We start from the raw sequence: 13613 nt of genomic DNA, 5'->3' as shown, positions 1-13613 counted from the left end.
TTGATCGGCGTCCTCTGCGGCGTGCGTGAGACGGGGGCGGGGGGGGGGGAGGAATTTATACGGTGACGTTCTTCCCAATTACGGAGGTGCGATTTTGAGAGCGCTTTAATTAAGTCTCGTCTCGTCTCTCTGTGGCTTCGAAGCAGGTTCGGACTTTTTATTTCCTTCGGGCGCTAATTCTGTCCATCGAAAATGTGGTTTTACATTATTTCTTGGATGCTCGCAATTATGAAAAGCGAACGGCTGCCGAACGATTTGCGATCTTTCGATTCTTCAGTTCGTTTTGTCGAGGTTAAAAAAAAAAAAAAAGAAGGTGAACTGCACACGAGAACTCCTTTCAGGAACGTCAGATAATAAAAGTTAAACTATTTCTTGCCTACTCTACTTAGGAAAGCAACCAGGCTGCGACTTGAAAAATATGCCTGATGCAAAACACTCACGCACGCACACACAAGAAAACAATGAAATACGAACTCGCTACGTAACGGCGTACTGAGACCGAGAGAAAATACCGAGGCGCCGTTTTACTAAAACACTTTACGCGTGTTGTTGGAAGTGGTAGCTCAAGTACAGTCATAAATGTCTAAAAAAGCATGAAACGCGTTTTAAACATCATTATTTTCCTCAATGATATAGCTTTTTACCCTCGGAAGAGATTCTTGTAGTTTCGTTGCTTATTTTTCAGCGACAAAATATTATGCATTCAGGGGATGGTGGTTGAAGAATAAATTGACGAATGTTCCGAAGAAAGAAAATAAGCTTGGGCCAGCATGTTGCAAAGTTTAATTTAATTTATTGATATCGTAAGTTCAGTATGCGGCAATTACACGAGTGGAACAAACACAGGAACGACGTAATAAATAACCCGTAGGAGTCGAAAAGAATGAAAAAGAAATACATATATCAAGCAGCTCGATTATGAAGATGCAGTCATTGTATTAGCACAGATGTAGCGGTAGGCGTAGTTTTAATACAACTGCGTTAATTTTTTTTTTCTGCTTCGTCATAAGAGGGGTGCCCCACTTACTTCATCATCAAGATCAGCCGCTCAGATGAGTTGGTTTTGAGAACGAAATATAAAGGAAGAAAAGAAGCATTACGTTAACACGCAATAGTTGTTAGTTAGCACTGGTGTTAACTGGCGTTACCGTGCTAACTGGTGTTATCTCATACTTGCGCATGAGATAACGTGCCTAATTAACAGACGCAGTTTAAGTTTTATTGCGATGGCTCTAGCCCCTATCGCAGTGGATTTTTGCCGACATTTGGGGAGGACATACTTCGACGCGTCTAGTCGCAGTAAGAGATTCGCCTTAAATAAAAAAAAATAAATTCGCCAGGTTCATCGATTCTTGCGGCTCCGAACGCATTTACAGCGACAGCAGCAGGCTCACTCCTGTGGACAACCGCCGTCCTCTCAACATCTCTTTTTTTTTCTTTTTTGCGATGCGCACTACGTCGCGGTAGCCCGTTACGGCATTGCTTGTTGTGGCCTTCGAAACACGCCCCCCCCCCCCCTGCCCCTCACCACCCCAAACCTCGGAGTCGGCGGCAACCACAAGACTCTGCACATGATGACAAGTTCTAATGTTGATGGGTTGATAACGGTCAGCACGTCTGGCTCCCAACTGTGCGCTGCTGCAAATGCACGAGTGCTGATAATATGCGAAGTTCCGTTCTCCTTCGGCGTACATACAGTTAGGAGGAAGCCGAAGGCGAGTCGGGGTCCTGAAGACCACACGAAGCGATGCGACGTGACGTAACAGAGAGGACGGACAGAAAGACGGGCACACGGATACAATGAAGCAATTTTCCCGCATCTCTCTCGCTCTGATGTGGCAGTAAAACCTCAACACACAAGCGATCTCTCCGGCTGAGAACTGACTTATACTTACGAAAACAGTGGGCTTTCGGAGATGTCCACGCCACCTTCGTCTTTAATTAACACGACGAGTACAACTGTGTAAAACAAGTAAGCACAATGAGACACACCAGGCAGTGGCTGATCCCCTGATGCATCCGCTATTATGTCGTCGCGTTCTTCTTTTTTTCCGCGCCTTCTCTGTTTGCGCGTCTTGCAAGCCCAGACATTGGCGCCTGCTCGTGTGACCTCATCCCACGTACGGGCGACGTTTCATCAACAATAAACCACTTGGTAGTGGGCGGTGCAATGTTGTCCTTGTCTGGTGAGTCCTATCTTCACTCTTAGTAATGGTCACTTGTATTCAACGCATTACCAGGTGAACGAATACCGACTAGCCCGATTCCTCGTTTTACTAACCGCCATATTGCTTGCTTTCATGTTTCTCAAATAATAAGGCTCTCTTCCCACCCACCCCTCCTAAAAAACAAGAAAGTGTAAAAATAACGCGATTCAACACTGGTTCACATTAAAGGAAGACAAGGCCTCCTTGGGCGCCTTTGTGCACCACATTGTTCGTTGTCGATGCTGCACTGCTTTCGGGACTCGCCCTGCATTTTTTTTTTTACTGCACTATCCCTGGGATCGGCTCATATATTTTTGTTGAGTAAGGTCACACTTCCGGTTCCGGTTTTAGGCAGGCGCAGCGTGAAATTGCGCGCCTGGGTTTCAGTTTGGTCTCTTCTGCGCTAAATACGCATTATTATATTGCTCCGCACATAGCCCTATGCTAACTTGGTGCGTCCTTGTCTTTCTTGTCCTGAGCTTCGTTTTGACGCCCCTTTTCTTATTGCTACGTTCAACTAGAAGGCGTTAAATGGCCAAATTTTACGAGACGGAAAGGGCAGGAAACGTAGATCCTAGGAACTCCAAATCAATCCGAAGACTCCTAAGGAGACTTTTCTCTTTAGGAAAAAACGAAAAAAGAAGAGAAAAGCTTGTTTGTGTTACTTGCTCTCAACGTCGTTTTTTTGTGCACTACAGATTTACGCGCGGTTGTCTCGGAAGCACGTGTAAGACCACCACTCCCAGAGTGTTCGTAACGCAGCACGGTCAACAATTTCGACGTTTTCGGCTTGTTGTGTCGTCGAGACATTCGAAACTACAAAAGCCCTCAAGCGTTGGCGTACGAAGCGAGGCGCGCTGCTCGGCGTTCGCTGCGAACGCCTCTCAAATTGGATTGAATGGGAGGCAATCCTCTAAAGTGACCAATATATAGCGCGCTCCGACGAAAGAAAGCAAACAGGCGGATCGTCAAACAGTTGAAGTGGTTAAAGCTTCTACGGCGCACGAAAGCTGCTCGACGATGTGAAAGGCGAACTCAGGCTTTCCGCAAAGCGCCAGGCGTCACGGACTCGTGAGATTTTGCGGAGGCGAGGGATAAGATACGAGAAAAAAAAAAAGAACACGGAACAGAGGGAAGTGGTATGTCGCTTATTTTCCGCAATCATTGTTCTTGTGTGCGCTTGCTGGCTTTTAAAGCTTCTCAAGGGGACAAGTTTTCGGATCACCTGCCACGCAGACGCATAAGGGAAAGGCCGCATTTTCACTCGTTATTTTTTTTTTCTATTTCCTGAACCTTTCTACTTTAGTGGTTCGCGAGTTTCAGATCCTCACGATGCGCGAAACCTTAGGGCCCACTGCGCATGCGCGACTTATGCCACTGACTACTTCGCAGGTTAGGTTACCGTTATTGCCTAACAATATGGCGGTGCTCAGGCCGGCGCAGACCGTTCGCTTCGATCCGAATCCGCCCAATAATTACTATTAGTGGGCCGGCTTGTTCTGTGGCATCGCGGAACACTTCGCAGCTAAGCCATACAGCGTATAAAAAATGTGGAGATCTAGGAGAGTGTCCTACTTCTTCTCATCCTTTTTCACAACATTGCTTCGCAACAGATTGTTGCGAAGCAATGAATTAGTCATTGCCGCATGCTCCCGACTGTAGAGGAATAAACATATGGTAAAATTAGCCATCGATTAGTCTCATTTGACGCTGACGACAGATTATTAGCGATGTTCTACCGTCATTATGAAGACAAGTTCTTTGTTTCGAAGCTGCTCGGCCTAAAGAGACGGCAAGGTACCGACAAGGTGTTTGATATCCATCTAGCAGATGGTGCCACAACATTAGCGTCCATGTTGCATCGGCAATACCAAACACTTTAAAAGTCCAATTATTTACTGCATCATCAATCTGACTGTGCGCTCTAGAAACTGTGCGTGATGACGCAATACTAAAAAAAAAGTTGCCCTCTCGGTGTGTCTAAAATCATCTAGGCTAGCAGGAAAAACGAAAACTTGCGCAACATGCCACGCTGGGTAACGTTACCACGGCAGACCCGTGCGGCGAAGCGTCACATTAATCCGCGTTTTTTTTTTTCGGAACACGGCTATGACGTAACACCTCTTGGTGTCGCGAGTTCCCTCGCTCCGTTCGGGACTTGTCGGGAAAGCGCGCGCTTTTGCTGGCTAGGCCTATCTTGGTCTCTCGACAGAAGTTCAAAAAAGAAACAGCTGTGTTTCGAGTCACGTGACTACACGACATGCATGTGATATGGTGTTCATTTCGCGCTGCCGCGTAAAAAAAAAGAAAAGCAAAGAAAGAAAGGAAAATGGGTCTCGCGTCAATTCGAGCGGTTGGCGCATGTTCCAACCATGTTTAGTAAACATTGCTGCAGTTCCTACAGCACGATGCGCACTGCAGCCTTTAAGTTTCCTTTACACTCTTAGGCAATGTTACACCCCCTTTGGGGTGTATTTCTGCCACACAACAATAATCGTCATCAGCCTTGCTTGCGTTTCCTTTCTTGAAAACGCCGCGCCCGCTACTTTCCTGTCGGGAATGCTATGGCATGCTGATAACGCGCATGCCGTTCGTTACTGGGAAGTACCGGGCTCGCCGCGTTAAAGAAAGGAAATGCGGGCAAGACAGATGACGATTATCGTTGTGTGGCAAAAGGGTGTAATTTTGCTTAAGAATGTACATTCTTCCCCGTATGCCTTGCGGGAAACATCCCCCCCCCCACAAAAAGAAACAATAAAAAAAAAAGAAAGAGAGAGAACGGAACTGCCGCGCGCGTTTTTCGCGTTAATGTGGACGCAACCTAATGCGGTTTCGCAGGGAGGCGACGAATTCGCAAGGCGTCTTAAGTATCGCGTATCGCGTACTGCTAAAACGCTTTCTATTGGCTCGCATCGCCCGCATCGGCCACGCGGCAGGACTGGCGATCTCAAATCAACATAACACTTACTAACTACGGACTTGACTTCTACACGAACAACTTACAGAAAACGTCTCGGCCCGTACTCTCATAAAGGTTCTTACGTAAGACACTTTCGTAAGAGCGCACGGGAACCAATTATGACGTTGGACTTATCGTAAGCAAAGGCGGCCGTCTAATGGCAAACGGCCTTTACGAACAAAAACGCTTTATGAATTCGGCCCCTAGCATTACTGATAACGCGAAAAATTACTTTCGTGCTAGCGCTTTGTCTTCGTAAGCTGGCAACTGTGTTTTTTTATTTTTTTGTAATTGTGTTTATAGGCTGTACTGCGTAAGTCAGCGAACATCATGCAGATATATTTCTTGTACCGGATTTTTCTCCACTCAGTAAAATGAACTAAGCCTTCTTTTTTGTTTTGTTTTTGTAGCCGCTGTGTATGAGGAGCGAGGTAATCAATTTATGACAGCCATTTGACCTAAACACAAGAAATTTGGGCGGTGCGATGAGATTAGAAACATTTGCAGGCACAGGATGTAAGCGGCCGATGCAGAACAGGGCCGGGTAATTGGAAAACGCTCGGAGAGGCCTCCGTCGTGCAATGAACATAAAATAGTTTGATGATTATGAAGACCAATATGTAATACCATTATGGGTCAAACCTGCAATATATCTTTTTTTTTTGTTCTGGTGTTATGAAAGGACGTTGCTGAAGCATTTAGTTCAGTATCCGAATTGTTGTTTTCGCATACGGTAAGCTGGGACACCTCTCTATAGATTTTTGAAAATATCCGTGCGTCCTTCTTCTGCGCCTACGAGAGACATTAACCTTGTAGAGAACATTGGGATACTGCTGTTGCTGATTACGGCAATAATTCAGTCGAATATTATTAGGCTGCGCAGGAGACGCCATCTTATTCTTTGACTTCTTATACTTATCGCGTGACGCTCAGTGACCCTCACCCCTCCACACCCACACAAACTTCAAGTTTAGTCTAATCTGACAAAAAATGACGAATCAGTCTTTTTTTTTTCAGTACAGTCAGCATAAGTATGTGCCCTACATGCTTCTGGAATAAACACCTCCAACCCTGTTAGCTTGAGCCATGCAGATTAAAAGTATGGAATCGTCGCGGGAACATGATATGCTTGTCTTTTGAGGTTAATTTCTAGATTATTTTTCTAGGATGAACCAAGAAATGAATCGAAGGGAAGGCTAGTGAAGCTAATCAGTCTAAATATTGAAATGAGACACAACTACAAAGGTGCCCTCAAGAAATCTTGCTAAAATGTTTTGTGGGCCGTATTTGACTTATTTGCGCACAAACAAAGCTAAAACATATGTGTAAGACAGATCGTACGGATAAATATTCAAGCACTGATGAAATTCAGCGTCTCTGTGCTACACCACGGCCGACATCGAGTCACAGCGTACGAATATAGCGAATATTAGTGAAGCTGAATTCTGAAAAACAAAAAAGAAAAGCTGAAGCAGTGAATCGAAGTGAACCGTCCTGCTAACAGTAAAAGAGTGGCAGTTTTGCCCGAAGGGCGAAGATCTGAAAGCGACAACAAGGTAAATCATTGCACTGAAGTGCCCGGGATGAATTTCCAACAATTCCAAGGGTGAGGGGGAAGGGGTCACGTGGCATGTTGTCGCGATGCAGCACTCGAGGCAACTGCTGCTGCACAGGATAAACAGCGCCCCACCAGGTACCCGGTTGTCTCAAAACGCTGGTGTGAAGAAGAGGAGGAGGAGGACCCCCTCCTGCGCGGTTGCAGGCGTCGCGGGTCGACGGTGCGAGAGCCGAGACCGACGGAACCCCGTCGGCGTTTGATCGCCAGCGTTGTTCGGTTTACGTGCCACCCGTGCACGCACAGCTGCTCAGTAGAAGAAGCTCGTGCCAGCAGTGGAAGGCAGAACGCTGCCCCCTACTCCGCCGCAGAGCCTACTGAGCGGAGCGCGAGTGCACGTCCGCTTGGCTTCGTCGTCTTAAGCCGCAAGCCTTTAGTGGCTCATGAGTGTCCGTGCACAGTCCGTGGTGGACGCAGGAAAGCGGTGATCAATCACAGCCGGTGACGCTGCGTTTGTATCGTATGCTCGCGGGTTCTTTCTTTCTTTCCTTCTTTCTTTCTTTCTTTCTTTGCAACCTAACACACTATGCTACTCTGGGGACCTCCGAACGCTCCACACGCTGGCCGCAGCCCGCACCACCGATACCCTGACAGCACGGCGGTGGCGGCGCCGACGGCGCGAAGGCTTCTCGAGTGTCCATATAATTGCCATCGCAATAAAGGTGTAACGCACCACTTGCGAAAAGATACAGTAGCGAAAAAATAAATAGATATACGAAATGGCAACGAACGTGAAATTGGCTGCATTTACAGCCCGTGATAAAAAGAAAGGCGCCGGTCCATTTCCGGCGCGAAGCCGTTCGTACGAAAGAATGGTAGGAATCTGCAACCACAGTGGCTTCCGGTCCCAAAAGGCATCGTGTTTGCAGAGCCTCGGGACGGGACAAGTGGGACGAGCAAAACCGTCCGTTGGGCGAACACCTCCGTTCGCACGGAAAGTAAACTTGACTGTGACAAGATGTAAACTGCAGCAAACCAGCAGCGTACTTGTTTTCCGTCTTTGTGACATTCTCTCCAGAGTACCATGGCGTGTATATATATATATATATATATATATATATATATATATATATATATATATATATATATATATATATATATATATATATATATATATATATATATATATATATATATATAATTTGCTACGGGGCATTTGTGAAAGGTGCGAGAGCCCGAGTACGAGGGGCTTTGATTTTTTTTTCGTATTATCAGTCGGAACGCACTACAAAAGCAACACGAGTGGCCTCTGCGGGATTAACTATTTGTCTCATGTGTTACAAGCTTTTACGGCAACGCCATATTGTGTGTGCGTGTCTGTAGTTTCTTACCTAAGTGCTCCTTCTAATTTATTTATTTATTTATTTATCCAATGTACCTGGCAAGCACGAGCTGAAGTATTCAGAGGGGGGAGGTATAGTGGAATAGATGTACAACGAAGCGTTTCTCGTCTAAGGCTATACAACAATAATGTTTTTAGAAATGAAACGTTCTCCAAAGGAACATGCGAATGAAATAAACACAACGAAATCACGCGGTGGTTACGCAAGAACACAACAAGAGAACTAGAATTAGTCACAACTGAGGGCGTGATTATGTGGCTTCGGTATCAATACGTGTCAAGTATACAGCAGGAGCCAGCTGCAGCAGACCTTTTAGCCGGCTGTTCTTGTAGGACTTATTCTACGGAATACAGAAGAAAAAGAATTGCCGTGTTTTGGACGGGGGGTTGGGACTTCGGAGCTCGGTCGGAGGCTTCCGAGAGCCGTCTTTAATCGGACCGGGCACTACGCCTTTCAGAGACGATATAAGGAACCACGAACGTTTACTGAAGACATATGATAATTTGGCCAGGTAACCAACGGCGAAAATCACATGCGCCGTTGCCTTACGATGGACCGGTACACGGACGAATCAAGGTGCACAAGCCGGAGCAAGTGGGCTCCTGGCGCGTAGCGATAAGACTCATGGCCTACAGAAATACTCTGTCCCAAAGTTAGCGAGTCGTTTAGCATTAAAAAGAAGAAAAAAGACTGAAGTAGATGTAAAAGCAACCCCACAATAAAACATTCTCTGAATCCAATTCTTTCTTCTCTTCCATGTTGGCTTCCACCGTTAGCCACTCGGTGTGTTGATCGTGTTCTTTTTCTTTTTCTCCGTAATATTTTGTTTCGCGCACTCTATTCATGGCAACAAGTGTATCACTTTGCGAAAACAAAAAACAAGGAAAGCAGCGAGCACGTACAATCCTATCTAAGTTAATAGCGGGGTGCCTGCAGCAGGCCCCGACGGCCGGTAACGCAATGCAGTTCGGAGGAGACGGGGAACATCAGCCGACCACTCACGTGACGCGCGTCCACTTCTAACACTAGGACGCTTGCGCTTGGAAACCGTCTCTGCGCTTGAGCACTTTCTGGCACGCTTCGCGCGAAAATTACTAAGCCTCTCGTCTACCGTCGGCCAGCGCGATCGCCACCATCCGCTGGCCACTTTCGGCGCTGCGGTCTCTCTTCCGCCTCGCCACCTCGACCGCCTCCCGCGCAGTGGGGAAATGCGAAGCCGCGTGTAGCAGTAAATATTTAATGAGTGAGGCTCAACGCAACAACGACGCCATTCTCGCAGGATAAACAAGTGTTGATCGTTGGGAGCGTGAAACATTGTGTGCGTGACGCTTTGTGCATTTTATTTCGCGTAGTGTGTGTGTGTGTGTGTGTGTGTGTGCGTGGAGGAGTTACCTTGGTGATGTGGGACGCTCAGTTGGCAAGAGAGTGTGGATAAAGTGTGACATGCGTGTGTTAATACGCACGGCCGGGAGCAGTTTGAATTAAGAAGCCAACAAACGAAATGAGTACTTGAAAAAAAAATTGCGTAATCGTAGGCGAAGTCTTAGGATAGACATAGTTCGCAGCCATCTAAAGCTTTACCCGTCATGGTAGCACAGTAGCTATGCTAGCTCGAGGCTGAGCTCGAGGCTGAGCTCTAGGTAGCCGGTTCGATCCCGGCCATGGCAGTTGCGTTTCGAAAAGGGCAAAATGAAGAAACACCCGTGTACTCAGATTTACAGGCGCGTTATGTTAGCCCAGGTGGACGAAACTGTTTAGGAGTCATGTCCCACGACGTGCCTTGTAATTAGATCGTGATGTTGGCACGTAAAACGCAAGCATTTAATTAATTTGGATTTAAAAGAAACTTTTTGCACATTTGCGGTACCATCAGAAGGCTCCCCTGTGTAATAATGCGACGGATGGGATAGGTTTCTTTACAATATGATGTATGGTTGCCACAGCGCAGGCGAGAGGACGGTCATTCAAGGCCCATAGGCAGCGGTTAGCTTCTCGCACCTCCCTGCACTTTCTCTTCCTTCGGCTCGCCGTGCAGCGTGACAATACACGTCTTGTATTTTACACCTTGCCATTCTAGGATCTAGAATCTTGAAAAAAAAAAAGAATTCCTTTCACAGGCACAGACACACGCATGTGTAAACAGAGAAAATATGGGGTGATCATTTCTTTTTTGGAAGTTCCGTGATAATAAAGTTTTGTTTCCAGAAAGATGCGCTCATTTCCCATAAATATGCACCCCGAAGAAGTAAACTTCACGCAGTTAATCTATAGATATATCACTTTGGTTCGAGCAGAAAAATGAGCAACCAGATTCGTGAGAGCGAGAAGAAAGGCGGTAACTGGGAGGAAGCTTTCATAAGTAATCAGCAATAACGAGACATTTTTTCATGGTAATATTGATTATCATTGCTAAGTCCAAATGAAACACATAGGTAATATTAAGCCCTATGCGAATAATTTCACATAAAAATTGTAGACAATCTTAAGCAAATGCGGATTTTTAAAATAGACTCTCACAATTATTTTCATTGCTTCAATCGCATTTTGCTAACTATAATATCTTCCGTTGTGTTTGAAATATTGTAGCGTAATCTGATTTAGCACCATTAAACGCTGGCTGGCTGGCTGGCTGGCTGGCTGGCTGGCTGGCAGGACTGACTGGCTGGACTGACTGGCTGGACTGATTGGGTAGATTGATTGGCTAGATTGATTGGCTAGGCTGATTGGCGGAACTGACTGACTCGCTGACTGACTGATTTGTTATGGTATGGGAATCATTCTTGAACAAATAATGCATTAGCAGAACTTTATATACAGCTGTTCGTTGTGCGTAAACCTTAGAAAGTAAAATCTTTGCTGACTATCTTTAATATGTCAATTTTTTAATAAGTACAATTTACCGTTACCCAGTTTCTGTTGCAAAGTTCCCCTGTAAAGCGTGCACTGCCATTTGCCTAGTTGCTAGCGGCAAAGCAAACTTATGTAGGCGGACATACATCTTTTCTTTTTCTATTTTGTGTCTTGCCTTTTTTTCTTTCTTTTCTCGCATTTTTATTTTTTTTGTAACAGTGTAAGTTGTGATTCTTGTTTTGTGGTTAATTTTTCTTTAGCCGCCATATGATTTTCAGAGTTAGATAATTTTAATCGTCAAGTTCATCAGGTGCGGCTATGTTCTCGTAAATTTAGGTGTATTTCGAGCTCTCAGTTCACGATTCGCCAACTAAATACGAGGATACATATTTCTGCCAAAAGTCTTTTTATATAAATTGGTAGTTGCGGCGTTCATTCACTTTTCTAGCCTTGAAGGTGATTATACACAGGCGCTGCCATTCTCTCTCTCTCTCTGTCTAAAAAAAAAGAAAGGTGTATTTCAGATTTTAATTCTTCGTAATTTGTGGCTACTCTTTGAAATGCAAGGTATTTTAGCGCATATGTCCGCAAGTGCAGACCCCGAAGTCAACAGCGGGCAGAATTTACGAAACTTCAAATTTGTAAGTGATCTCAAATGGACGGACGCCTTCGCTAGTTTTATGCCCAGCATCAGGATTGTCTGAAATTTGCTATCACGAAGAAGGCTAGTGTAAAACGTTTTTTTTTTGCGGATAAAGGACCAGATTTCCTGCCAACAAGGAAAGCATACAGAACAAAGTAATAAAATGGTTTACAGCTGTATTGTACGAAAAACGAATCCGCGACGCGCGAAGTAGTGCGTTTGGGATTTCGGCATAGCCGGGCACAAGATGCACACATTTCTATTTTATAAACTTAAACAACGTGACAAAATATTGTCCGACGATTACGATACTCCCTAATGCGACTTTTGAGCGCAGCTGTATAGGTCTTTTCATTTTGCGATATATCGAGGCAAAGAATTTGAGACCGATATATTTGTTCCGACTGGCAGTGAGCCAGTACCGTCAGCGCCTTTTTAGAGTGAGGGGCAGTATGGAAACGCTGGCGTGATGAGCGGAATCGGAGCCAGCTGTGGAAGAAGACGATGACGAACGCGCGAACAGGGGAACGACCTTGTTCGCGCGGTTATGCCGAGGGACGCCGACGCTCAGCCCAGGAACGGGCGCCTAAAGGCTCAACCAGACGTACGCGTTCCAATGCGCCCGCACGCGCCGCACCACGCCTGGGCGCGTACGGCGTCAGGCGCGGAGGCTGTTTCGCGTGTCGGCGCGCGGCGGCGTGGAGACCTACAACCGCTAGAATTTTAGCGCCCGCGCCGGAAGCTGCCGCTCGCGTCAGTAGCATGACACACCTCACATGACCACGGCAAGCCAACGTCACTTCCGGAACGACTCTTCGCGCGACGTTCAGGCAAGCCCGGGTCACCCTAGCGTTGTTGCGGGGTTTGCGGAGCTTGCGGGAAACATGGCGGCGGTCCCGGCTGCCCGCTTCGAATTGAATTTGGCGTTGCTTTTGTAAAATGCACTTCGTTCGTAGCAAACGACTGTGTAAACGGCTTTCGCTTAGTCTCAGGCCGCTTCGACGACGGAGTATTATGAATAACCTCGTGGTGTTTTCGAGATCGCTTCTCGTTTCGAACGAGTCGAAACCTAACGAAAGAAACATTCGAGATGTCAGCGCCACCTGTCGCTAATGGCGCGAAATAGCCGCAACAACGGCATATGGCCTCTGAGATTCGAAGATATCGCCGGTCAACTAAAATTGTAGAAAACGTGCGCTGCTTAGCGTACGCTATATTATACCGCATAGCGTACGCTATAGTTGCTGACGCTAAACTAAAACTGTCTAATATGTAACACATTGCTTAACGTGGCCGTTAAGCGAAGGCTAGACTGCCTTGAACATGGCAAGCTAGCAACACTGCGCCGCCGCGACGAGACGCGCGGCTACGCGCGGCAACTCGTGCATCGTTTGGGTGCGCGCCCTCTTCCTCCGTCGGGCGCCACGCGACGTCGAGTCAGCACGGCGTGTGCGGACGCATTGGAACGCGTACGTCTGGTTGAGCCTTAGCCTAAGATCTGCACTCTAAAAGTGGCTCTAAAGACGAACGGTTGCTACTAGCAGCTTGCAGCAGCCCGTTGCGACAACATGCCACGTGGCATAGAGGGGGACGGCCGGCGGCCAATAGATCTTGCCAATGGGAAAACCTGGCTTGTTTCAAAACGCTACCGTCAGCCTTCCATAACGGTGCGGGGTGCAATCTCGGCTTTATCCACCAGCACTCCAGCTGCCGTTTGAGGTGAAGCTATGCAAAAGACGGAACGTTGCGGGACAAAAAAAGAAAATCACTGCCCAAGGACTATACAGATGGTTAAACAGCGAAGCTGACACGTGCTGCCACACGTGCTGACACAAGCTGCGGGGTTTGTCAATGGGTTAATCCCGCTGGTTCATTAAACGACGGCTTGAGAGGCTGCTGGATCCTCGCTTCGCAGTTGCTGCTTGCGCTCGGTTGCAGAGCCTGTTTTGTGCACGGGCTGCAGCTCCGGCAAGGCGTAGATGAGCTCGTTCTCGGT

At 46.8% G+C, this 13613-nt stretch overlaps 1 protein-coding gene and 1 long non-coding RNA gene across 6 annotated transcripts in view; one reads left to right on the top strand and one right to left on the bottom strand.

The window, feature by feature from the left end:
• mfr (ferlin family C2 domain-containing myoferlin misfire) overlaps positions 1–13613 on the top strand; it is a 375605-nt gene that overhangs the window by 90829 nt on the left and 271163 nt on the right. The window lies entirely within an intron of this gene.
• LOC129383816 (uncharacterized) overlaps positions 1–13613 on the bottom strand; it is a 139147-nt gene that overhangs the window by 96856 nt on the left and 28678 nt on the right. Inside the window, exon 4 of one of the 5 annotated variants that reach the window (XR_011890286.1) lies at positions 1910–1959. The exons of the other annotated variants lie outside the window; for them this stretch is intronic. This is a non-coding gene — a long non-coding RNA (uncharacterized lncRNA). Of the gene's footprint in view, positions 1–1909; positions 1960–13613 lie in introns of those variants that run through there. 5 annotated transcript variants of the gene reach the window in all.

Source organism: Dermacentor andersoni, chromosome 9 (assembly GCF_023375885.2).
Source record: "Dermacentor andersoni chromosome 9, qqDerAnde1_hic_scaffold, whole genome shotgun sequence".
Lineage (NCBI taxonomy): Eukaryota > Metazoa > Arthropoda > Arachnida > Ixodida > Ixodidae > Dermacentor > Dermacentor andersoni.
The sequence above is the reverse complement of the archived record's forward strand: the minus strand, read 5'-3'. Positions and strand labels throughout refer to the sequence as shown.